The 27,959-nt window shown below is 37.5% G+C and overlaps 1 long non-coding RNA gene across 2 annotated transcripts in view; it reads right to left on the reverse strand.

Annotated features, from left to right (window-relative positions):
* Nucleotides 1-5,139: 5,139 nt before the first annotated feature.
* LOC134416673 (uncharacterized) overlaps nt 5,140-27,959 on the reverse strand; it is a 38,116-nt gene continuing 15,296 nt past the window's right edge. For both annotated transcript variants that reach the window (XR_010027325.1, XR_010027326.1), the window contains exons 2-5: nt 22,831-22,910; nt 16,094-16,253; nt 11,429-11,557; nt 5,140-7,689 (exon numbers count right to left, since the gene is read on the reverse strand). This is a non-coding gene — a long non-coding RNA (uncharacterized LOC134416673). The remainder of the gene's footprint in view (nt 7,690-11,428; nt 11,558-16,093; nt 16,254-22,830; nt 22,911-27,959) is intronic.

Below are 27,959 nucleotides of genomic sequence, written 5' to 3' on the forward strand. Positions count from 1 at the left end.
CTTGTGGTATTGCTGTACAAAAAGTAAACAGCCTGTTTTATGAGGAAACTGTCTTTGGGATGCATAACTATCGCATGCCAAAGACTGAATGTGGGATGCAGTGTGTGACAAAGACACAAAATGAGGGACACACAAAAACTATTCATTCAGCATATTTAAAATGTGGTGGGATCCAATCCTGTAATATAAATAAGTCTTGGTCTAACCTCAAAATAATGATTATTTATTTCTTATATAAATGGTTGTCAACAAAAAATTGTGGGATAACTACATTTGTGTGGAAAGCAGGAATCTGAATCTAAAATTAGATGCTGGAAAGGAATGTCTAAATATATTATATATATATATATATATATATATATAAAATACCTATTTAGTTCTTGTTGTTCATGAAAGTCTTAGTTTAGCAGTGGCAACTGCTTCTTTTACTTACTATATCACATATTTTCATTGACTCCTCACTAATATAAACTTGTCAATTTGAAATCAACCTGTCAAAGAGGAAATGTGAGGCCATTCTGATTTCCACCTGTTGAGAGCTTGGACTTTCCTTATTTCTTTTTTTTTTTTAATTTATTTTCTCTTTTTTTTGTCTTTATTTTTTCACTCCTTTTCATTTTAATACAAGACAGCACTTTAAATTCCCAGCAGCAAAATGCAAATAAACACTGGTAAACTAGTTATTTTATACTAGTTATTTTATACAAAGATTGTTTAAGTGTTATTCATTGTTATGAATGCTACTGTACCTAGTCACTTGGCTAAAGGAAGTCAATCAACTGGAAGACTTATTTATGTGCCTGAAACCTTGATGTAAATTGGAGCTTGTAAGGAAGTGCTAATGCAGCCTCTGTTGTGAGATAAGAGTGAAAGTGTGGTTAGTTATGTAGCTAACAAGCAATTTCTGTTACTGTTTTTACTAAATTTATGGATTAAAATCCATTAGATGTGATAGTAATGACCTGCTTCTAATCCAGACAGATTTTATAGTTGTTAGCACCTCTGACTTTAGTGAAACAATTCCAGGATCAATCTGATGCAAATGAGAAGAAAATCAGGCTGCAAATGCTGCAGTTCTAATGAAACCCTTTTCCCTGATCCTGTCTCTGACCTCCCATACTTTATCTTCCAAGGATCAGCTTTGTGGTGTTAATTATGGGGTAAGTAAGCAGTTACTTCCTAGAGCAAATCAGCAAAAGTCCAGGTTTGCTCTAGAGGTCCCAAAGATCAGAGCTCTGTGTTTCTTCAGGTTTCAATTTACCAGGCTCAAAACACTTAAAAGCACAAGGAGGAGAGGCTGGGGAGTGATCGGTTTACAAGTGACCTGGGAGTTCACAGTCTCCATCCCGTGAAATTACAGCCCATATAATAGGTCTTGTGCAGACAAAACTGCAACAAATTAACTCAAGCATCTTTTTGGGGAGGAGAAAAACACCTCTGCTTTATCAGCAATTCCCAGCTTGCCCTTCACTGCAGCCCCAAACTCTTTCTTTCCAGGAGAAATGTTTTGGACATGACACACACTGCTATTCTGCCAAAAAGGTGAACAGCATTTACCAGAGTGCCCTGGTTTGGGTCAAAACTCAAACCTCAGCCCTTCAAGAAGTGACGAGCGCCAAGGACTTGTTTTACGTGTGTAGTTACACCAAACCTCATCACTCTCCATCTGTTACCACTCATCTGAGTTCCCACCAAGTTTTCATGGTCAGAAAATTCTTCTGTGACCAGTATGAATTTAATGACATGGTGTTTGAAAGACTTAGTGTAGGGTGAGCAGTATTTTGTCATCACACATCATTCAATGTGCTTGATGCCATCTTATAGGTGGGTCTGGGAATGTATATGTGTCCACATTCTGTTAACTTACACCAAAAACCATGAGTGTAATGCCTGAACATACCTAGAGGAAATTCACAGAGACAGGTCAGAAACATTGGTCTATTAAAAAAAAAAATGTACTTAAAAATGAAAGTGTTATCTGCAAAAGTGGCAGCGCTTTTGTTAAGATTTTCAGAAGACATTTTGTCAAGTCATGTTCATTTTTTGCTACCCCACGTTTATTTTTGCAGATGTCAAGTCTGAAATATATTTTATGATTTTACTGTGAGATCTGCCAACTTTGCAAAACCAGGCAGTTTTAATTCTGGGATTGAAAATTTACTGTTAGTTCCAGCACTGAATCCCATTACCTTTTTCAATAAACTTGTATTTGTAGCTAGGGTGTGCTGCAGCAATCCTGAAGTTAGACTGCAAGCCAAGATTCAAGGAGGTTAATTTCATCTCTCCAAGAAAAGTACATTCAGAGGTGTATATAATCTGTAACAAGGAATTTAAACAAAGACCCTGGAGATTAAAGCATGTTGCCCTCTCTGAGATTAGCAGTTTTTTCTAGGCCCTCACCTACTTGTGCAATATCCTTGGCAGGGTTCCAGAGGATAACCTCTCTCCATACAAAAATACTATATAAATAACATTAGGAATATGTTTTGGTGGGGCTTTGTGCTGATGATGAAATATTGTCTGGTGTTTCTATGTGTTTGGGAGCAAAAATGAAACTAATTCTATTTAGAAAAACATTAAGGCCCAAAAGGACTCAGAAGAACCTAATTGCTGCATTTCTCTGGAGGTACACCAGTCTGTAGAAGCAGTGAGGTGAGCAAAAGGCAGAGTTGCAAAAAGGAGAAATAAATTGCCCTTTTATACAGGTGTTGAGAACCAGAAATATCTTGGAAATATTGACCACAACTGTGTAGATGCAGTGAATGTGCTTATCTCAAATCAATCAATTGTTAGAATTATATGATATTTTTCACTCCTGACATTTGAGCAGAGTTGTTTGACAGTCAGTTTTATAGGCTTTGTGACTTCTTAATCTGTACATGTAGACACTAAATGCTCTCAAAAGTCCCAAAGCCACTGGAGGAGAGGTTAAAGTTGTACTTTGGCATGTGAAACAGCCATCTGCTTCTGTAGAGGCAGCCTTTGTCTGCCTGTAGGAGAAATTTAGAAGTGGGGTAGGGGGGAGAAAATTTGTACTGAAACCAGAACGGGATATCTCTGACATGATAGTCATGCTGTGCCTGAGCTAATTAGGGATGGGGCATGGATGACAGAGTTCTTTATTGGATAGAGAGGAAGATCAAGGTTGCTTGGGAAATAAGACTAGTGGATGACACACCTGATATGTTGCAAACAAATGGAACAGTCAGAAGACTTTACAGAAGATTATATTCTCCCTCTGCAATACTCACAACACAGGCTTAAATCTATGTCCTGGTGGATACTGTATGAGACCTGGTTAGCAGACAATGGTGAACAGTCCTCCTGCCAGCTGAGGCACAGCCCTGCAGGACTCCTCATGCTCCTTGGTGCCTGGAGAGGACATTTCTGCAAACTCTGGCTTGTGCCCAGATGTTGGGAAAAAGTTAGAGATACTTCCTCAAACTTCCCTTGATCATTTCAGTCTGCAGAATAGACCTGAACATCGTATGCTAGCTCACCTTGGACCTTAGGAGCCCAAAGGACTTAAACCCCTGCCATTGAGGGAATTGCAACCTTGTTTTAGGGCTGTAAATTTTTGCAGTGTCTGTAAATTAGACTTCAGATCCAGAATGCTGACCTGAGCTTGACATGCAATATAAATGTATCCTATGATGGGTTTATAACATCCTGAAGTCTGTTGTGGTTGTGGATCCAGACTGCAGACTTTTTAGCTGTATCCTAAGGTTTCATTTTTACCAGCAAATTAAACAGGGCACAGGCACAGACACTAAAACTCCATTATCTGTAATGTTAAATGGTGCCTTGCCTGATTTTGACTCGAGATAACTAGCACTCTCCCTGATGATTCCCAGGTGTGGTTTGAGGATAATGTATGGGATAAAAATATTCCCCATGTTGAGCCTGAGTGTGGCCACCTTACTTTGGAGGTAAAGACAGATAACCATATCATGCTAAGTTAGCTTTGGGGTCACACTGTCATTTATTTTACAGCATAGATTCTCTCAGTGGCTCTGAGAGGCACCCATTCCTACATGGCCTGGACCCCAAGCTGGAGGAGAGGCCGTTGTGTTGCTTGGAAGAAGATAGAAAGCCTCTCCGTGGGGAGGGTGCAAGGAGTGTTTCCACACATGCATGCCATAAGGCAGGCTTTACCCTGGAAAAACAGAGCAGCAGTATGGTGAGGCTGTTTGCATGGAAAAGTCTAGACTGAGTTACTGCCTACTAGCTTCTCAAGGCAAACTCTCTGAGACATCCCCAGATGCTGATTGCAAGGGTAGGTGTGTATTAACTCTATTTTCTAATCAGTTGCAGAGCGCATACCCTTGATGGTACACTTTTCCTTGTAAAATCTTGAAAAGACTGAGCTGTGGTCTCTGCTTCAGAAACAAAATACTCCAAGGGACATGAAGGTATAAAAAGTTAATGAAAGTGAATCAATACCTCATAATCTATTAAAAATACCATATTTCTGCCTAATGTGGCCTGCAGTTATTATCACAGTTTTGGATCCCCTGTCTGTCACTACTAGAAACTCATCTCTCTCAAACCATTAAAATAGAAAACAACAAAAGTAATCTCCTTCAGAGAAATTATTATGATTAAAAAAACAGACAGAGAATAAAGTTTTCTGCTACTGGTGCTGTTCCTTCTCTAGCACCACTAATTCTGTGCAAGAGCCTGACTCTAAACCAGGACAGAAAATCTACTAAAATCTGAATATATGATTAGGCTGAGAGAAAGAATTTGGATGTACTGATACTTCAAAGAGAAGCTCACTTTTTTTCAAAATGCTTCCATGGCTTCAATTTTCATAATTTTTAACAGACCACTTCTATAATTATTTACACAATCAGTCTGACAAATTTTTTATCTGCTTTGCTGTTCTTCTTCACTTGTCCTTGCTTACAGTGTAATCATGAGAATTCTTTGTCACAAACATGCAGAAAACAAAGTGAAAGGATCTTCTGTAAAATGTCCTTTCTTCAGTTTAGCAATATTACTTTTTCTTTACATTATATGAACATTCTCATTTGGCCGTGGAAAAAAGTCTTCTATATCTTTATTTTGATATTTAAAATAAAATGTTTAAATAAAATGTTAAAATAAAATATTTAAAATAAAATGTTTCAAGGCAGCTGTCAGATACTTAATAAAAATATTAGTTCAGGTTACACATATTTAGAGCACTGAAAACACGGGATATGAGAACTGAATTGAGAAAGAACGTTTTAATTGTAAACTAGTGGTATAGAAATTTTAAACAATAGTAATGAGACCCAGGATATAGACATCTTGAATTCTGCAACCCCTATTAAGCAAAGTACAGCCAGACGCAACAGTTAAAAATATGTAACCACACAAGTTCCCCATTTGCCCTCTTTTATTTGCCCTGTGTTTTCAATTTGTAATGACAATTTTGTATCAGAACAATAAACCAAGAGGATCATCTTTCTTTTGCCAGCTGTGACCCAAATGACTAGATTTGACTGTCCCACGAATGGAAACTGACAAATGAGACTTCAAAAGACTTCCCATTGCCAAGTTTAACAAAATTCTGCTATCTTTTAACCAAATATTTATGTATTACATGACTGTGCTTTATTATATTTATGTATTACATGGCTGTGTCCTATTAAATTTAAGTTTCCTCTGATCAGCGATACTCTCTTTCAGTGTCATTTGTAATATTTGGTTTCAATTAATATACATGGGACTGAAAGAAATGCACAAAAGCTTGTTTATTTTCCAGCAGTTGATGGTAACTGATTAAATCATTGCACATGGCATGGTCTCCATCCCCTGTTTGCTGTACAAGGCAGCTGGCAAGCCGCACCTGTCAGCCTAGGAGAGAATCTCATAAAGCTGCCAGTAAAACAGTGTAGCTGAATACACATCTGCTAATAAATTCTTTTCATCATATCCTAATCAAACAGCATATGTAGTTTATGGCCTTGCTAATAAAGGGTTTGAAATATCTGCCTGTGAACTTGATTTTATCAGTGTCAGCCAGCATGACCAGTTTTTATTTACTCCGCTGCTCAGTAGAAAGGTGTGTGGTGAAACAGCCGATGCACAGGAAAAGGGGAATGAACATAGGTTGTTATCATAAACAATGGGTAAATGCAGCCTTTTTTAATTCTCTTTCTCCATTAATGGGACTGCTTCATTGCCTGCTTTGCCAGTCTTGTGTTCCTGACTCCGGCTGCTGTGTGTGGATATTTCCCCAGTGGTTCACATGGGCAATATTCTAATAGTGTCTACTGTATATAAAAAATGTGAGTGACAACTTGAATTTAAAGGTGGCCATGTCCAGCTGTCTGTTTTGGTGATTGCAGCTTAAACTATCAGACAAATAATGATTTAAACTTTCCAGCTAGTATGTAAGAACCAGGATTTTTGGCTTGTGGCACTGTCTTGAAGATATTGAACAACATAATGTCTTTTCACAGGACTATCCATTGATAGTAATCAAGAGTGGCTGTGACTAAAATAATTATATTTAAAGTTGAAATGAGCATTTGTGAGACAGATTTTGCCATTCAGATTGGAACAGGCCTCATCCAATGTGGCTTGTCTGACTGATTTTCCTACTGGAACAGTGCTTTTTTCCCTACATAAGCCATAGCTGTTTTAATGTGTCAGCTCAGTTTGCCTCCTAACATATTCTTCCTCCTTAGTGTTTCAGTGACTATACAGCAAAAGTATATTTCACAGGGAAAACTTCTTCCTGTGGAGTTGCTAACCCCACTGCACTAACTTCTGGAGTGTCCTCAGAATCTGTACAAAAAGCAGTGATTTCTTTTCCTTACCAGTCCCAATGATCGCCTGCAAGCATCCAGCATAACTTGTTCTTTGCTCTGGTTATTTATGCTATCGTACAGCTCAGCCAAATGTTTCACCATCAGATTTTATCTTCCATATTCATCTGGTAAAGTGTCCGCCTTAACATAGCTCCATGCATTTTTAGGGTTTCTAAAGATGTACAGTATGTTGTGCAGCCAGCTATTACATTTATCTGTTGTTAACTACAGACATGCACTACTTTTGGTTTTACTCTTTGTCTCTTCTGCTACTATTCCATTGCTTTGTATAAGAGCAATGCTATTTTTACATGTTCAAATTGATGTTACCCTTTAGTGTCTTCCTAATCTTCTGAAAGGCCTCCTAAAATGTAGGTGAGCTTTGAAGGCAGGAGTTGGATGTAAGTGCACTTGGTTGTTTCAGGAGCCCCACTGCTCCTTTGCACTCTATCCCATGCAGACCTGATGTCTTCTTTGTTACCTTTTCTTTGGCACCACTGACCACTGAGTTGTGCAACATGGTGATATCCACTCTGGCTTATTTTCTTTTTCTGGATATTCAACACTGTCCTTCTGGCCTGCACATCTTGCTTCTCTTGTGTGGATCTGGTATCCATGTGAACTACAATAAGTGGAAATCCCTCCGTATTCTTCAGGATATCCTTTGCTTTTTTAGTCACACAAATCTTTAAAAACTTTTTAAATATGAAAGGCAATCACACAGATGATTCAAATATGACTGTAATTTTTTTTTTTTGTCACCTTCCCTTCTTGTTTTTTTTGTTTCTTTCTCTTTATGGTACATTGTCATCAGCAGGAAGTTTCACTCACCTTGCCTCATTGTTTCTGAGGACTGTTATCTTCTATGTATCTAGCTCTAAAGAATCTAAAGAGGAAGGAAAGAAAAAGAAGTCAAGACACTGGCAGTGTCACAACACACAACACATCCTCTCTGAACTAGAAAACACCACTTTTCTGTCTTTGGAAAAAACTGAGTGTGGAGAAATAAAAATTGGGAAATACAAAGTTCATAAATGTTATGCTGCTTCAAAAGAAAAGACATCCCCACTTCCACTACTACCACAGTCTTACATATTGAGTGTACATATTTTTAATGCAATTTCCACATGAAAAGATTTTGTAATATTTTTAGAAATAAATGTATTTAATATACAGTATCAATATCTATTTATTCTTTCAAAAAAACTGGAGTGCTTTATATGTCAGAACCATTAACAACCCCTTTGCCTTTACATTAAGACTGACAGAGGATGTCAGTGCAGAGTTACTTAATGTTTTCTGTAGCCTCAGCAAATTTTCCTAGAAAACCAGCCTTTGTCTACAAGAATAATTCAGTCCCTCATAATAGTATTTCATAGATCCTAAAAAATGTTTTTGTTTATTCATGATGTTTATAACACTGGCAGTTTTTATTCTCACATTTCTTTGAGCAAGGAAAGCACTGTTTTCTTAGGTGGTTTGCAGCACTCCAAAAGGACACATGCCTGAAGCATCTGATGGAAGAGAGCTTCCATTAATAGAAAGAGGATTGATTTTTGGTGCACAGGCACCTGAATTAGGCAGAGATACATAGAAATAACCTTTTAAATATGTAACAGTCCCATCAGCTTTCTCCTGATGCTGTTTTTTAAGGTCTGACAGATGTTTAACACATGATTTCCCTGCAGAAAGAGCACCCAACTGACAGTTTAGAACTTAAGAGTAAGTCTGCACATCCTGGGTCCAAAAAGGAGAATTTTGTCACTCTGTGTCAGATGATTGTCCTGTTCAGGCAGCTGTATATCCTATAATCACCTCCCAGGTTCAAAACAAGTTGTCCCTTCATATTTTGGTAGCTTAAATTAGAGATGCTTTGGACAGGCCTAGAGGATTACACTTGACTAGTGAGGTAGAGTTTCCTAGAACAGCTGGAACATAAACTGTGAAGCCTTTGACTGCAGTCTGAGCACAATCTCTAAGCAGTTTGTGGCATGTAGAGCATTCTCATGGCTTAAACATATGGACTGCAAAGACCTGGATATTTAAGGAGAAGGTGACATTGGAGAAACAGTTCTAGGAATGACTGCTTACACCCCAGTAGGTGTCTATAGAGACACCTTAACCAGTCTTGAACACGAGGCTTCTCTTAAAACCAGGAATGAAGCCTGTGATTTCAGGCAATGTAGTGTTGGTGATTTCCAACCAGCAGTCTAAGGATTTCCACATAGGTTATAAGCAGTCAGCAAAGAACTGAGGAAAATACTGAGTGTTTGGACAGAAGCCAAAGGAATAAGTTTCAGCAATAATCTCTGAATGGGGAAAAGTTCTACTGGATAGCTACAGCTTATTTCTTTTATACATCCTTGTAGAATCATAAAGCAGATTGCAGATTCCTAGCTGATACAGGATAAATTCTCATTTTAGTACTACATTTTGATGCAGAAACCATTTCTAGGCAGCAAAACATTACCAAAATGTACTCAATGGGTATGAGATTGAAACAGACCTTTTTAATTATTTAGGCTGTCACATAAAACGGCCAGTGGCCACTATTTAGAATGCTTTTAAATTTCATGACCAGGAGCTGTATAATGCATTAATCTCAAAACTGGGAATATAATCCCTCCTGGGCCAGTATTTGGCTGTAATACTTTAAGCAGATATCTGTAGTTTTGTAATCAAATCCAAACAAATATGAACTCTAACCAGAGATATTTTGAAGTGATTTTTATTTCCAACTTCTGAAAAGAGATTTCTGCCATAACACTCATTTTACTTTTCATCTTGTGAAATTATCAGCAGATAAAAGGCAAAGACTTCCAAAGAAGGGGTAAATATATTTAATGAGTAAATATTATATTATTAAAAGAAATGTGTCCTACTTACTTTCTGCATATGAAGCAAAACTGGTGGAACTGGATAGAGATCCTTTATTTAACTGTGGGGTTTATGACTTTTACAAGCACAGAATGTAGTTTTTTGTCTGTTAGAATTTTTAGACATATACAACAAGCTACTCTTTGCAGCAGTGAAAAATGTGGAAAGAGAATCCATTTTTATCTTTAGAAATCTGGGATGAAAAGATTATAATATTGTAGCAGGTGAGTCTGGGAAGAACAGAAGAAGTGATCTTATCTCTCCATTTGACCCAAGAAAAGATCAAGTAGACCTAAGCCATTCCTGGCATGTTTGTCTAACCTGTTCTTACAACCTGTCAACAAGAAAAACAGCACCAGTTGCCAGGCGAGCTATTCCAGGGCTTAACTCTTCTCACCATCAGAAAGTTCTTTCCACTCTCTAACCTAATTGTCCCTTCCTGCAATTTAAACATACTGTTTTTCTTCCCCTTGTCAGGGGATCTGGAGAACAGACTATTCTGTTCCTCTCTGCAGCAACCTTTTAATTGCTTCACTCCACAGCCCTCTTCCCCAGGCTGTCTATGCCATGTACTGGGTCACCTCCAGGATCCATTCTGGACCTGAGAAATTAAGCATCTTCTTGAACAACATGTGCTTCATTTTTAGGTAGGTTCAATTTTTTAGACATCCTCTTGAAAAACCTGTGGTTAATTTTTTAGGTAGTCTGAGGACTGATTCAGTGAATCAGTCAAGCATCCAACATCTATCCACAAAACCTGGTTTTTCAACTTTTACCCACTCCATTGGAAGCTGCACACTTTTTTCCTCACACTGCATCCTTCGGCCCACAATCTACATCTGTGTTGTCACTGTGAAGAAAATAATAAATATGACAGATGGCAAAGCATACATTCTTCACATTTAGGGCAAGCAGAAAAGGTGTGCCCTAAAGTTAGGCCACTTGGGGGCAGGAGGAGATCTAGCCCTTGTGGCAGGATAGCTCAGGCTACCCCGGGCTGAGGTGAGGAAGGCCATGAGAGGAAAGAAAAGGACTGTGAGAATATCCCGAGCTGCTGACAGGGATGTGGCAGGGCAGCCACAGCTGTGAGCTTCCAGTGACTGTGATAGACAAATTTTGTGCAGATCATGTGAGGTCAGTGCATCGGTTTGTGCCAAATTCATGGGGCAAGTATTAAGCCAGGCTTTGCTCCAAGGGCTTCAGTGTGTGAACACAATCAGTTCACATTACAGGAGTGCACAAAAGCATAAGCTGATTGTTAGAAATTAGGAATGGAATATGGGATTTTAAAATGAGAGCTTGGTGGGCTATTCTATAAATTCACAAAAACTGGAATACTTGTGCACAATGCTGCAATCACTCAAATATAACAGCAGCACTGAAGAAAGTTTAGGCAAAGGCAGGGGTATGGATAAACCTCTTTCTGAAGGCTGAAGAAATGGGTACTCCAGGTCTGGTAGAGCAATGACAGAGGGGCAATTATGAAAAAGTTGATCCAGCCTAGAGTGATGCTGAGGAGGCCATAAGGCTTGATTGTTTAGCAGGAGCTAGGAGCAAGGCATAAAACCAGGCAGGAAGCTCATTCACTTGGGGTGCAGTTAAGTGGTGGAGTTCCTTGGCATAAGGTGCTGTATATAGCAAAATGTAAGAGGAGAAACAGGCAAATTAAAGCAAGAGAAACCTGCTGAGCTCAGAAAATCCCTAAATTATGAGCAGTTGGAGGTAATGCAGTTTTACTAGCTGCTTACCTTGTTATTATGCTCTTGCCTTGGCAGTTGCTTTTTGTATTTGTATTTGGATCTAGGTGGACTTTTTGTTTCAGTAAAACCACTTCAAGGTAGGAACACTGTGGATGTGAGTCATTCTGGGCCAGTGACCTTTCCAACAAAGAGATCAGAAAGCAATCAGAAAGGCTGTAGGGACACTGCCACAAAGTTGTTGCTCCAACATTTGTCTCTTCCTACCACTCATTCAACCCTTCCATCCTGCTGTCCTCACCACAGCCACCTGTGTCTGCAGCAGCACACTGCTCACAGCTGGCATTGCTCTTTGTCCTTGCTCAGCAGCAGCTGTTTGTAGGTACCCTTATTCTTTTGACTGCCAAGTTTTTGTGGTCCCTTATCTTTTCCAGAGATATTAGAATTTCACACATCCTCTTAAGGCCAGAGTTCATGATTTTCATATTACTATATTATTTCTTGTACAGAAAGACTAAAACTGTGCTGTCAGGAAAATGGTTCAGGGCCTTATTTTTAGACCTGAGGGCAGATGGCACATGGGTCACATCCATACACGTAACCTCTTTCTCTGTAACACCTTAGTCATGTCCAAAGAATTTATTGGGATTTAGAAACTCACCTTGAACTGGGCTCAGCTGCCATCTGGGGAAATGGTAGCTGGTATAGACCAAAGGTAACAGTTTAAGCATATTGATAGTCACATTCCAGAGCTTGAGTTTTCTCTGGGGCACCACCATGACAGCATTTTTAAGATGGAAGAGGATATCAGGAAAAAAAAAAAGTATTCTTAAGTCTGATCAAGATTTGGAAGGGAGTGCCACATACTTATGAGAAACCTCCAGAGATATCCCGTTGTAGACAGTTTGGTAGAAACAGTTGCTCCAGATGAAAATTTTCTCCTTGACCGTGGATAGTCTACATTTCATGTCTGTTCTAGATAGGATCTTAGGTCATGTTTCACCTTGGACTGTAAGGCCATCCTCTAGCAATATACTGATTTCGGTAATGCTCCCTCCATTCTCTGCTTCATGTCTCTCTCAAGGAGAAAAAATACATGTGAAAAAATTGTGTCTGCTCAATTGACTGCAAATATGGTTTTAGAGTTTGGCATAAAATTTTTACACCTTCTTTGATCTATATAAACAAAACATATGGATCTTTTGGCAGCACAGAGTTCAAATAGTATTTTGAACTTTGAGAGATGTTAGTGTGTGTTAGCTCATTAATTAAATAGTTAACCAATAAACTTCCAAATTTTCATTAATTTTACAATTGTACTCTGTGCAATCTTAAAAATATGATCCAAAAAACCCCAAATTTTTCCCAGTTGTCTCATAGCAATGAAGTTGACAAATGAAGTGATTTTTTAGGGAGAAAAGTTAATTTTGTTTTCAAAAATAATCTTAATTTTTATTTTAATATTTTCATTATTTTCAGTAAGGCTGAATAAATTCTCCAAGTTACATACACATATATATGTATAACATCAATCATTGCACATGGTTAAGGTATAATGTCCAAGCTGAATCTTACTGTTTTCAGATGTTCCCCAAGTGCCTCTTCTAAGTGTTAAATAATTTTCATTCCTTGTCTAATGTTCTCATTTAAGTTAATAGTCTATCTAGAAGAAGTGCTATACACTTTAAAATGTGTATAAATTAAATGTGCTTTAGTATTAAAATGTTTCTTAGCAAAAATAAAAACTTCAGTAATAACTATTTAATGAGAAAATTTGGTCCAAGCATCGTACGTGTTAGCTGTTCTTAAATCACTGCAGAAATGGGTTTGGACTGCAGCTTTTTGTTTCAATATAAGTTGGTGAGCAACCAAGTTATAATCAACATCAATAAAGCGTACAGGCTACAACATAAAAAAACTGTTGAAACAAAATGGTTCATGTCAGTTGAAACAGGGAGATAGATTCCCATGTGGCTCATAAAGTAAAGGAAAATAGCCCTAATGAACAGTACATTGAATCCAACCCTCTAGTCTTTCCTGAGGCAAATCTTCCCTTGACTTCAGGCCATGTTGTTTGTGTAAAAAGCTGACCAGGACTGGTGTGGGAGATTTTGCTTATTTCCAAACACAAACTCCTTCAATCTTCACGAGCCCTTTAACTCTGTGTGTGTTCGTGTGCCTGCTCCCACTGACTGAGGCTTGCTGTCCACGAAGAGTTCCGAGTTATATTTCATTCTCAAGTTTTCCTCTGTTGTTGGAAATATTTATTCTACCTTGTTTTAATATGGAGTTCAAAGCAAACAGAAAAGCATCCCAAAATTCAGAATAACAGCAAGTTCTTGTTTCACACTGGAGATCGTTTTGTTCTGTGTCCTCCTGCTGAGGCTCAATTACTGGGTGGCAATGAGATGTTGGGCCTTTAGCAAATACAAACATTCAACTCCTTGTTTTTAATTCCCTTTTGAAAATCTATTTCTGAAACGTAGGGAAAACATAGTTTTTTATTGTTTGTCTTTAAATTATATCTCATGCTGAAAAAAAAATAAAGGAAGACAAAATCTAAATAAATGTATGTAAAAAGCCTAAACATTAGTCACAGAAGAAATATGATAAACCCCTACCTCACCTAATCCAAGCAGAAATCCATGCGCTGCCTTTCATGTTGAACTAGATGCATTGCTCAGGAATTGTCAAAATGCTTTTTTGACACTCAGACACAAAACACAGTCAGGATTCCCCTGACTAAATGAATGCTTCTTCACTGGAAATCTCTAATCAGAACTGGTTATTCAAACTCCCTTTATAGTCTCTTTGTGTTCCCTTTATAACATCTCTTTTGTAATAGAAAGAGGAACCTCTCAGGATTAATCACTTACTAATGCAGGTTTCTAAAACTGGTGAGATAAATCCAGCCCTCTGAGTGTCTTTTGTCTCTAAACCAATCCTGCAGAGGGTACCTGAGGTTCAGATATCTACATTGTAGACAACTAAAGTTAAATTACTTGTATCCTAAAAAAAGTGTTTAAGTGCAGAAGAAATAATTGGGCAATTTAATATGTGAAGCTGAGCAAAAATCTCTGACTAAAGAAGAGCTTTTGTTTGGCTGAAGCACATCTTTTTGAATTGCAGCCAATATTACTATGAAGAGAAGGAGAATTCACTACTTTCCCTTTTAGATTCTTTTTCTGACTAATCTCTCTCACTGCTGAAAAATGTGCCTTATTTCCAAACTAAACTTGTCTGGTTTTAGCCTGTATCTACTGATTTTCTTTAGCCCTTTTTGCTTTGGTTTAAAAGTCCTTCAAGTGCTCAGAGCTTTTTCTAATGAATATATGTGCATATATATTCAAGCCACCCTTAAATCTGTTATAATCTAAATAGATTGAGGATTTCCAGTGCCCCACTGTAAGGTATTTTCTCCATCCTGAAATGATTTTTAAGGTCCTTTCTGCATCCTTTTCAATTTTTCAGCTTTTTTTTTTACCCCAAATATGGACACCAGATGTGTATGCAATATTCTAGTGTCAATCTCATCAGTATTGCACACAGAGGCAAAATCATCACCCTGCTTGTATTTGCTACTCAGTCTACACAACAAAAGGTTCATATATTTTCAGAGTGACATTAGGAACTTCTGCTCTGTTGTTTATCTCTAAAGATTCATTTTAGGACTCCTGCAGAAGCTTGCCTCTAGTGCATTGTTAGTTGAAGTTGTCTCACCTGGCTAAGTCAGCTGATTTTGTGTATCATTATAAGTTCTTTAACTGATTTTTACATCTGTCATTCACAACTCTCTTCTGCCACTATTTTAGGAATATTTTACATTGCATGTAGTCAAGCTTGAGCCAATCCTTGAGACCTGAGACTAGGGGTAGAAGTTTACCCCATGGCTGGTTATTTCAGGGAATTTTCAGCCCATCTTGATAATATAAATTTATTGCTTTATCAGCTTATTCTTTTTTTTTTTTTTTTTTTTTTTTTTTTTTCCTGGGATTGATATGCAGTAACATGCCTAATTCAAATGTTTTGTATATTGGCTCCGGATTAGTACTTTTTTTAGTCTTCTGGAATTTCACCAGTATTTCAACATTTATTCAAGAGCAACATTAGTGATTCAGCTGACTCCTCAGGAAAATAAGAGCTCTTGGATTCAAGCTACTCAGCCTACTGATTTAAAAATATTTAACAGACTTTGCCTAAATTCCTCCTTGCTACTTGAAGGACTGGAAAAATCTTGATCATCTTCATGTGAAGTAATTAAATGAACCTGTTTTTCTGCAAGGCCATATTTACTGAAACCTTATCCTTCTCTATGATTACTAACAGATTTAATATCCTTATCTAATGTAAGAATTATATAATTTCTAGCACTTTTTATCTCTAATAAAATGTTAAACGTTACTGCTCTTTTTCATATAGACAGGAATTTTACTATGCTTTTAGTTTCTCATATTAATTATTTAATTTGGTCGATCGTTTTCATTTTTACTGCTAACTAAAACTGCCTTTTTTTTGTTTTCATGTTATACATTGCTTTTATATTCACAGTTTCCAGAAAATTATGTTGGACTTCTAGCCAAAGTTTGTTCTTTCTTGATTGTGAAACTGTAGGGGTTTAGCCATTTAATAAACTCTTCTAAAAGAACGTCCAAGTTTCATTCAAAGTTCTCTGCTTACATTTCAGTTTCCAGGAATTTTGCTCATAGCATTCCTCACCTTTTTGAAATTATGCTTTTTTAAAGCAGAAAACATGCCATTAATTGGGAATTGTCTTTGTTTACATTCTTAGAAGACTGTAGATCATGATTACTTCTCTCAAGGCTGTCACCCTCCTTCAGTCTTGGGAGATCTTTTTTGGTCTAGAAGAGTAATTCACCTGTATTGAACACCAAAAGGCTGTATTTAGGGCAACAAAGAATAAAATTGTCATAGGCAACATCTTTAGATGAATAACCATGTATTAATTTTTTAAGACTCTCTTGGTTTTCAGCTGTTTGAACTGAACTTCAAATATAGTTCCAAATTGGAGCTTATACATCACAAAATGAATTATTTTGTTGGGTGTGTAAGATACTTTGGAAACAATTAAAATTATTGAGAGTTTTGTCACTTGTATTTTAATAAACACCATCCTGAATAGGTATCACACAAACCAAACTAATTTAGCTGTTTTTACTAATGTAGCTGCTTAGATTTAGGCATACAGAATAACAACAATCCTTTATGCCTGATAAAGTGATAAACTCTCTTAAAAGCAACTAGAGCTGCAGTGAGCTTTGGAAAACAAGCCTCCTAAAGCTTGTAAGTTTACTGCCATTTTCCAGGTGGGCTCATAAGGAAAAGGGAGGCCTTAAAATGATGCAAATAGCCAAAACACACTCAAGGGTAATTCAGAAATTTGAAAGCACAGCAGCCAATGCAAATGTCATGCTATGGTACAAGATGAAGGCAGATCAACAGTCTTGCATTTCACTGAAATATGAAATTTTAACTTTCTTTGAGCACATCTTGGAGGAGACATGACAAGCAGGGCAAGTGCAGAGACAGAGGGAGCAAGAGGGAGGAAAGTATATGATTATTCAAAATTCAGGCCAGATTCTGGATGTGCTATCAGTTATGGAAGAAAACAATTTTTTTAATAGAAGACACTTGGTTTATATAATGAAGCTGTGACTTTTCCTTTCTCCCCTCCATCTGAGAGGGAATATAGTGGGTATGAGAAATTGCAAAGTGTTTTTTACAGCAGGATATTCAGACATCCTTCTGCAGCTGCAAGATGACTTGTTGGGCCTCAATCATGTTTCCACCTCTTCCTGAGTATGAATTCCTGTGGATAACCAGAACCCAGCCAGTGGTTAAATCGCAAAAATCCTGCAAGAGAAGGTGTCCCACAAAGGAGCTGGAGTGTAGGTTTGCCACAGTTCTGTTACTGTGATATCCAATGATAGTCCAGAAAACAAAATGAAGAGTGAGCAATCTTCTTGCAGTTGATCTGCTTGTGCAATCCTCATTATCATAACATCTGGTTGCTACCCTGTCCTGAATGTAAGGTACTTATTCCTCCCTGAAGATCCCAAAATTATGGGGAAGGACCTGAACTGTGGAGGAATGAGTCAATTATTTCAGGTCTACATAAGAAATCTTCTTTTGAACAGAATTTGAGTCTCCTGAGTCCTCATTTCTTATGAACAGGTGGCAGCACACAGATCCAGTTTTAGCAAATTTGGCAAACTGCCTGCTCTGCTCCAATTTTGTGACTAAACATGCAGAATTAAACCAAATGGTTCCTGACTATGCCAGGTCCCATATGCAGATCATCCCAGGAGATTTCTGAAGGACCACACCTACTGTAGGGGCTTGGCAGTTCTGCAAACAGTCTTGCTCCCTACTCAGAAAAGGAACAAAACGCAAAGATGGTGGTTTAGATTAGTTTAATGGTACCAAAGCATGAGGCACACAAGGCACAGCATCTAACCATCCCCATGTTCAGATGTGTATAGATCTCCTAAGGGATACCATTACAGAGCAAGAAGAAAGAAGGAAGAATAAAATTTTCTAAAAATGCAAAAAAAAAAAAAAAAAAAAAATAATCCAACAGAGGACAATTAATTCCTCAAAGAAAATATTTAAGAACATGGTCTCCCTGAATAGTTTCTGTTTTCATGTATTCTGTTTTCTTATGAGATCTGGAAGAAACTGACCAGGAAGAGAAGGTAAACTGCAAAATGCATTGTAGAACTTGAGAGGGACAGGCACAAAAAGTCACTGCACTTTGATGTGTTTTTTATGGTTCCCTCTAAGAGATTTTTGTGTGTAAATAATGTAGCTGAGATCACCCAGAGTAAAGTAAACCTTTTCTATCAGATGCTCTGATTTCCTTCAAGAGCTGTTTGTGTATGCATGTGTGTGTGTTCTCATAGAGCTGAGAATAGTTAGTGATTTCAAAAACATTGAAACAGTACTTGGGAATTATTTCTGAGCCCCCCAGAGTGTTTGCTGCTTTGTAAAACAGAGGGAATGCTAAGTGCTATCTCTAAAGAATTTTGTTGTTTTTTCTAAATTATGGAAATGGGGAAAGCCAGCTGCTTTAGAGACTGGAGTAAAGACACACAACTTTGTTATCATCATGGAGTTATTCCCCATCTAAATCAGATGGGAATCAGATACAAAGATGTCATGTTTAAAAGTGATGGGTTTTACATTTGCTTCGGCATCTTACCCTGACTTGGTCAACTCCAATGAAAAAGGAAAACCACAAATATGATATCCAGAAGAGATGCTATTGCTTTTCCACTGATCTGATTGGGCCGGGCTGTTTCAGCACACAGCCTCAGTTACATCAATTACCACAAAACTCAGAAGGTATTTGGCATCTCTCAATGAGTGGCAAAGAAACATTGTTTCTTTGTGACCACTTCAGTCCACAAGCTGTGCTCTAATGATCCGGCACAAACTTTTAGGAGCATTGACAGTTGTACTTAGCTCTTTCCTGACCTCTGTGGAATATTTGACACCACAAAGGGTTTGGCAAAAAGTTATCGCGTGGTAATTCTTAGGGAATTATTATGTTCCCCAGCACAACATGTCTTTATTCTGGGAGTAAACTGTCATTTCCATTAATGTCAGTCAGAAATGTTGAGGGTAAACCTACATTTTGTACTTCACAACTGACTTTCCTGATCTTCCAAAGTAATGCAGTCTATGCTTGTTTGCAACAGGCCTAAGCACTTTCTTGGATTAGTGCTGATTAGGTCTGTTGATCTGAGGTTAGACCACAATCCTTTCACAAATAGAAATATTTTTGGTTGTCTTTAACCACCCACAAAGGGCACTTTTTTGAAGAAGGATTTTCTGGGAGGGTAGAGAACCTGTCATTCACCACTCTCCAACAGAACTGTCCCTGGTTGCCATCACCCCTTCTTCATTCAAGTCAGTGCTGTCAGTTACATTAGTTGTTTCCTGAGCAGTACTTTTACCCAATAAAGGAAAACAAATAAACAAATTGGAAGCATGTTAAGCAATCTCTTTCTTTTCCCTTCAGTACTGCATAATAGAACAATTGTGTAAATAAAACTGTCATTTTTATGGACCTCAAGCCAGCATAGTTCTCAAGAACATCAGATTCTGTGGGATGTGGTTCCACATCCCCGTGGCTGCAGCCTGTCCTATTGCATGACCAACACAATGTTCAGATCCTTGACCAGGGCAGGTGACAGTGCCCAACAGCATCAGCAGCTGCTCTGGGAACCAGACACCATGAGTTTCTACTCTCTGTCAGTTGTGCTGACTGCTGCTTGTATTTCCATGACTTCAAAGCCCTATTTTTGAGCCAGTTATGCCATAGACTGGAACAGCATTTTTCACTTTCCAATACATTTTAGGGTTCACACACATTTGGAGTGGGAAGAGCAGCAATAAGGCAAACTGTAACCACTGAGTATCAAGACTGAATATGTCATGATTTTGACCTTGGCTCAGAGTCTTTCTAAAGTGGTTGTTATAGGGCGGTCTCCATGGTGAATCACACACAGGAAAAGTTTGAAAAGTTTGAACTTGGTGCATCAGCAGCATCAGCAGACATTCATATGGAACAAAAATGGATAAATCTTCATCTCCTCTAATGACTGACCAATCTAACACCAGTGTCCTTGAAATATAGTGAAAGATATATTTATGGACTATTTTTGGTGGCAGACCCTTATGAAAATGTTTTTTCTCTCAGACTCAAACAGAATCATTTGAATAAGTTTTAAAATACAAGCTATACTGACTTCATTATGGAAACACTTCTAGTCTGCAGCTGGATGCTTGTGGTGAAAAAACACTAACTGCTTTGGCACGTGCTAGGTGGATTGGGAGCTGTGAGAGATATTATCCAATCAAACATTTGCATCTGGTCAACTAACATCCTACAGTGCTATAGTTGAGCTAATAAACAAAGAATTATTTTTATGAACTTGTCATTCACTACTATTAATAGTAATGAATGAATTAATTTCTCCTGATTAGCCAATTTGTGATCAGGAATGAAGGTAAATATCAGAACATAAATGGTTATCATGTCATTTCATGCTTAGTTTTGTATTATCATTTGGCATAATGCTATGTACCAATTTAAAACATCTGGTCTAAGTGAGCTAAACTAGTTTAATATCCGGGATATATCACCAAGGGGATTACTTATTAAATTATAGGAAGTGATATTAGATTTCAATTGTGGTTTATTATTCAAAATTGTTTTGCCTTACAACAAATTGTAGTTTTTGACCTCAGAGTTTGTATCTTTCATTTTAATATTGTGGTAGTTTATTAGAATCATAAATATTAAGATATAAAAGTTTATTATCCCAAAATTTCAACAGACACTCGTTGGGAACTATTATTCCCGAATGCTTTTTTGATGACAGTAAAATGTACTGTAAGCTAAGTGAAAACTTTTATTTAACAGTTCAGCTACAATGCTGTTTCTCTGTTACATAAAAAAGACCACACCATTTCATTAGAATCAACTGCATCTTTCCATTGTCATGTAAGGTAAGATTTGCTGCCATTTTAAAAATAGTAGGTCCAGATTCTCGCTTCCTACGAGGTTATCACCATCAATTTTGATGTAATTGCTTCTGATTTGAACTGGTTTGAGTGAGATCAGCAAAAAATTCCAATCTTGTTGAGTAACAAGGAGAAAATATGGTTTCTGGTTTCCTCGCAAAATTTGCATCGTTTTTTACTGGATATGTCTTCTGAAAGATAGGAAGGTAAGGAAAAATGCAGACCTAAATGAGTAGACTGACAAACTAAAAGTTTTGTTTTGTCTAAAACTGAATGATCTCTTGTGGGTCTCATCATTCCTGCAGCCAGTCCTGTATTTTGGAGTGCACTCTTGAAAGGCAGCTGTACTGTACTCTTTCACTTTGTGCTGAGTAGATTGCAGAACAATTTCTCAGTGAATCAGAGTGAAAAATATTCAATACATTTGGCTTAAGTTTTGTCTGCTCTGTGACTTGTTAGTCTCCCTGCACAGGATTCATCTGACTGGCTGGAGATGTCTATAACTTAAGGGGTTTTTTTCTTTCTCAAGAATCCACCCTAAACTCCCCTTCCATAAATGAGACAAACAGGCATTTCGGGGATATGAGTCAGCTCACAGTCATTTAATATAGGCCAGAGGAATTGTGTTCCAAAATTGCTGACTTATTTTCATGGGCGATGCAGGCAATCTACGGTGACTTGCTCACATACAGTTATCTAAAATGTTGACATTAAAACTGTGTAAGCTGTATCTCACTGCAAGACCATAATCTATCCATTGGCTGAAAAAAATGCAAACTACCTCCTTTCTCAGCCCTCAGGATATGATCTCAAGACTGAAAGTGATTTAGCAGATTAGTGGAGAATTTAATCAAATATGATAGTCTTGGCCAAGTTAATCTCTTCCCAGAAGGTAGGTTAGCTTCTCTGTATGATGCTGCTCTACACTGTGCAGAGGCATGGACTGTTCAGCAATAACAAATGACTCATGGCACTGTAGGACACTGCTCAGTTGTCTCCCACATGATATTAACTCATCAGCAGTTCTTCTGAAAAATTCAGTCTGTAGCATTTGATGGTCGCAGATGCTATATTCCAGAGAGGAAATGACATGACTACCCTATAGACAGTAATGTTGGATTTTGATCTCCTCTGCACTGAGTTTATGGGCTATATTAAATGCCCAATTCTGGAGACAGTTCTAGTACATAACAGTACTGGATAAAATACAGTGATTTGTAGTGCACACTTTATCACACAATGTGATGAGTGATGCAGTTGGACAAAAAGTTTTATTTTCTTCCCCAACTTCCTTTAACCTCTTTGGTGAGAAGATGCTAAGAAGCAGACATGTCTCGTACTGACTCTTTTGCAAGTGAAATTTCTCTTCAAGTAGGCACAGCAAAACTGTCTGGCCTGTGCTACTTTGCTTTTAGTGCAAAACATTTCCACTGAGCACTGGTTTATGTATTCTGAAACTATGAGTTTGATGTCTTTCTGGTAAGGACAGACTGAAGGCTTGACTTGTCTTTTTTAGCCAAGTACCACAGTAATAACTGATATTAATAAGGACAAGAAGTTGGGAGTGATTGTGCTTTTTATCTGTGAAGCTTCACAGAACAGAGCAAGTGGAACAACTCCTTTGCTTATATTTTTAAAAGGTCAGATTCCAGGCCTGTTATTCATGGTTTATACTACTGAATAGAATCTTCTTCTGTATGAAATCTGAGTGATATTCACATATAACATTGCATGCTAGCTGGGGCCCAAACCCTCTTCTGTCCAAAGCCTCTTGCATTTGAAATGATTTGTGCTTTATGCTTGGGCTGTCTGGAACTATCCAACTAATATTGGGATTTGGTTTCCATGTGAAAAACCACCAAACTATGTAAGAATTTAAAGGTTGGACATATTCTAGTACCCACCTTTAACTTCCCAAACTGGCTTGGAACAGGTGAATTCTGTAGTTGTTCTCCAGGAAATCATCAGAGGGCAGTCCAGTGCACTGCAGGAAGAATTATGGACACTATTAGCTTAGGTGAGTGCAGTAACAGAGAAGAACAACCAGTGCATTATGGCTAGAGAAGGGTGATCTGAATGCACTAATTCTGCTGTTGGTCTTCTATAGGTCTGTCATGAAAGCATATCCTCTGTGTGAATTTAGCTAAGTGGGGTTTTAAAAAATAAGAAACTTATGACTTTTCTTACTTGCTTTGGTAATTGTTTTAAGCATGGTTTCCTTTCTTTCATCCTCTCAGTAACCCTCATAAAATATTCCTTTTTCTGCCTGTCCCTATCTTCCGATTCCTCAACCTGTGATTCATTGTCTGGGAGATCTGCTGGGAATATTGAGTCAGGTTTTCTTCTTCTTTAAGCCAGGATGACTTGCACTGCTACTGGATATACTACTAGCACATATGGCAAAAACACCTGCTCTGAATTCTGAAGTTCCATGAAACATCTCTTGCTTACACTTTGAACTGCTTTTCAACTAATCCCTTCCTTTAAAGAGGTAGGGAAGAAGATGACAGTGGTTCTTTGATGTTTTTAAACAGTACCACTTCTAGGTTTTTTTCTGGCAATTACAGGAGCACGTTTGTTTGTAGTGGATCCATAGCTTTGAAATACTTTGAGTGTGGCTTTGTAGTAAATTTGAGCTCTGGATGTGCATTTCCATCACAAAACTATTAAATGTAATTGATCTTTATTTTTACATTTTTCTTATTTTCATGATTTTCATACTGTTTTAATTATAAGCCTGATGTATATTGTTACTACAATATGAGTAAAGATGAGGATATTAGAAGAAAAAGCAGAGCAGAACATACAATAAATGTGAGGCAATGTGGAAAATTATCAGGATACGTTTTTCATTAGATAAATGGCAATTATACTTTTATGCATGAACATGTATAAATGGCATTAAGGACTTCAAAAGATAATATTTCTAACAGCCAGCACTGCAAACTCAAGCTGAAACATGGGAGACAAGCTTTGTTTCAGTTTTCACTCTTTCATCATAAGAACTAATAGAAATATTCCATAATCAGAACATAATTGGCATCTTCAATGATGCTTGAAGCAGAGGGGAATCCATCTTGCTCCCCACATAGGTTCATTGTCTTTCTGCTGCTGACAACAGATATTATCTGAAGATAGATATGAGGCTTGATATGCCCCATATCAGATTTGCATTGCTATTTTTCAGACAACTTTGAAAAGTGGGACTTTCCAACGAAATCCAAGAAAGTAAATCAACAAGATTTTAGTCTAGCTGTTTCTTTCAGAATTGTCCAAGTGTTCAGATCTGTATGCAAAGGACGGAAAAGATTTGAGTATAATTTTTCAATTTGCTCTGATTTTGAAGAGTTATTAAAATTGCAAAAAGCATCCAGTTTTTCTAATGCATTCAAATTGGAAATTGCCATGGAGCCTGACATTATGGATATTGTAAATGACTGAAAACAAGCCCTAATGCTACACAGTCTAATAAGCAGAAGAAAATCATCTGTCCAGGTATTCCCAGAATATCAGGGTGTAGATGGCTTTCACAGGGAATTGTATGTCAGAAACATCACAGAAAAATGATTCGTATGGAATCTGGGAGTTTTCCTCAAGTAAGGAATTATCAAAACATTGGGCGGAGGGTTTGACAGATGGTGTGTAATATCTTCATAGAAAAAGTGAGAGTTACACCTGCTTTTCCTTGGTACCTTCTGCAAACAGGAATCCAGGGCACGTTAGCTGCAGTCTGTGGGGAAAATGTCATTTTGACCACTGTCAGATTGTGAAGCAGGGCAAAAATCAGGAGCTCCTGTTGTATAAATAACCAGCTGAGATCTGAAACAGATTCACAGCCATCGAAGAGCAGCCACAGATGGAATCACATCTCACATGCTTACCAGTATAAGAAAGGGGAGCCTCGTAATTTTATGCAGGCTTTCCCAGCCTCCCCACTACTTGGCTTGCAAGACGAAATGAACTCTTTTTTTCTTGTCAAGTATGCAATTGCTTCCTTTGCAAAGGACATGAAATAAAGCATTGCTATGTTGTTTGAACTTAAAGCAGTAAAAAGATAGCAAACTTCACAATAACTAAGGTTGGTCATTCTGGCCTTGATTCAACAGTGCACTTAAATATGTGTTCAAGATCATCCCCATTAAGCAGAGCACTTAAGCACATTCTTAATTTCTAACATATGTATAACTGCTTTTCTGAGTAACGATAGATTTAAGCACATGCTTGTGTGTCATACTGGATTGGGGCTAAAATCAGCACATATTAATTCTTTCCAACAAATCAAAGCATCTGTTTCAAAAATAACAATGGGTACTTCATAGCAAACAGCTGTCTTCATCTAAAAGTGTTTAAACCTAAGGCATGACTTGATGTGCATAATAAGAGAAATACCTTTTAAGATGGACTCATGTTTTCAGAAAGGTATTGCTCCTTTCTAAAGATGAAAGATGAAAAAAAGGGTTGTTACATCTTTTTGTCTGTAAATTTTAATTTTTTTCTTTTTTAAATAAGAATAAGAATAAGAATATATGGATCTAAGTGTGGGGTTAAGGAAAAAAAGAAAAATATCACAGTTTGGATTGCAGGTCACTTCAGTGCTGTATTTAGAACAGCTAGAATTTCAGTTTGCTAAAACATTTCCAAAGCTATGGCTATTTTCATTTTTCCATGGGCAAAGGTTTACATATTTTTAGTGTCAATTCACTTTAATAAATAGGCGCCCTTTAAAAAGCTGTACAATAGAGAGAATAGTTGTAATGCAAATCATCTAGGGATTAAGGACTAATAATATAACACCACTCATCCCAAAGTATTCCTAAACACTGGAATGACTTTATAAAAAGATATCAGTCCTGAATCACTCACTCTTTCCCTTTTGGGGTAAACCACAGTAATGATTTATCAAGGCATAGCATTACATTTAAGAACAGAAGGAGAAGGATATTATCGTTGACTACAACAAAAGAGAAAATTTTACGTACTGTAGACAGAATAATTACCCAAATTGGAATCGGCCAGGGCAGAGGAAAAAAAAATGGAGGAGGTGAACAGAAGGTCAAAATGAAGAAATGGGTGACTTCTAGAGAGCCATTTGTCACCTTAAGGGGAGAGGAGGAGGGGAGAAAGAAGCAGAGAAGAATTATGATTCTCTGTGGAAATCAAAGCAAAAGTATGCATTCCTGCCTTCAACATTGTTGTTTGGTAATACAAGGTTGTGGGGAGCTTGACAGAGAGCCAGAAATAAGTTTCTTTTACCCAGAGAGACAAGACAGATATATCTGGGAAAGAGGCTTGGGAGCCCTGTAACATGCTGAACTTGAGCCAAATATTATTGGAAAGGACCTGGGAGAAAAGAGAAACTCCAGGCACAGCACTGGCTTTCTTTGTTGGAAAGATCAGATCTTTTTCTATGTGATTTGAGATGTTATTATACATAGGAGTGTGCATCTGTGTGTGTGTTTGCAGCGGGGAGGTATTTTGCTTTTTCAGGAGCAGCACTTTACCAGCAGTGAGCTCATCTGAGTCTTTGGCCATCTCCAGACTTAGGGGTCAGCATAAATTTCTCTGTAAGCAGTTCAGGACATGTATTTGTTTGGCTTCAAGGCCCACAATGGCATCGTGATGTTTATTGGTGGCTACTGCTGCTACTGAACTATCCATATCCACATCCATGTATGTATGTTTTGAAATCTCTTGCATCCACCTGACAGGGAATTGCCATTAGGTTGCAATATAAAGGTCTAACTATACTGTTAGAAGATTAAATAGAAGGTTCTTTTTGGGCAGAAAGACCTGAGTTTCTGTCTCCTAAGGTAGATTCAGCAATTAAAAAGTCTACAACAGTTATTCTGTGGGTTCATTGTTATTGTACAAAAAAAGGTAGAGATGGAAGATCTAAATATTGTGCACACTACATGTCTTGCAATCATGGCTATGTAGATCATATTTGAGTCCCTGTTTACTGAAGAGGAATAATTTATCATTCTAAGTAGAGCAGGAATTTGGAAATCTAATTTTGCAAATTCTTCCATTCCAAAATATGCTTTCATTTCAATCCATTTGAAAGCAGCCATAACAAAAATGGTTTGAGCCAGTGAAATGTTGTGTTTTGATAACAGAGAGATGTTTTGCTTCAACCTTTTTATTACATCAGATAGCATTCATTTAAAAATGAAAAATCATTTAAAATGAAACATTCCTTTCTGCTTGTTATCCAAGCTTTTTTTCCTCTAAATATAAATGAACCTCCTCAATATGGGCAAATATGAATGAAGAGTTTGATGAAACTTCACATACTGACACAAAAATGGGACTTTGATATGAGAATAGAAGAACACCTCTTTTACTGAGCATGAGGAAACCTTGACAGAAGGAAAGTAAAGCCTCCTAGGACTGTGAGATAGCTGTACAAGGCTGCAGACAGGAGTACTGGAAAACCTTGAACTTAAATTCTCTACCATTAGGATCATCTTAGTTCCTTACTTGAGAAGGACATTTAAAAGAAAAGAATCCGCAAGATTTTCTTGACACTTTCAATCTGAAGCATGTGTAATTTGCAAACATATAGTAGGTACTCTGACTATTGTCACCTAGTTCTAATTTCCATCACAGGACTGTGCAACTCTGGCTTTTGTAGCTTCTTTTCTCCTTTACTTCTAATCTCTGTCATTTTATGTGCTACTAATCCCATGTGAACCCTTTGACTTCTAGTATGGCATTGTGTGTACTTGTAACTTGAGTGATTATTCTTTCAGCTGTTTGGCTCCTTTGATATATTTCTGAATAAAGGGCTGCTCTTATACCTTCCAGCTTTGTTGAGGTTTACTCTAGCATCCAGCACAGCTTCATAAATAACTGTCTCTATCTATCTCAACCTTAAAATGCAGAAAGAGTATCTTGCACTAAACAAAAAGGCTACTGGGTTGGATAGGCAGGTTATAAAAATGTTTTATATTATTTCACTGAAGATATCTCCTGAATTCTGTTATCTTCAAACTAAAGGCATATTTTTAAAGTTACAGCAACTCTGACTAAA

The sequence above is a fragment of the Melospiza melodia genome, chromosome 3 (genome assembly GCF_035770615.1).
Source record: "Melospiza melodia melodia isolate bMelMel2 chromosome 3, bMelMel2.pri, whole genome shotgun sequence".
Classification (NCBI taxonomy): domain Eukaryota; kingdom Metazoa; phylum Chordata; class Aves; order Passeriformes; family Passerellidae; genus Melospiza; species Melospiza melodia.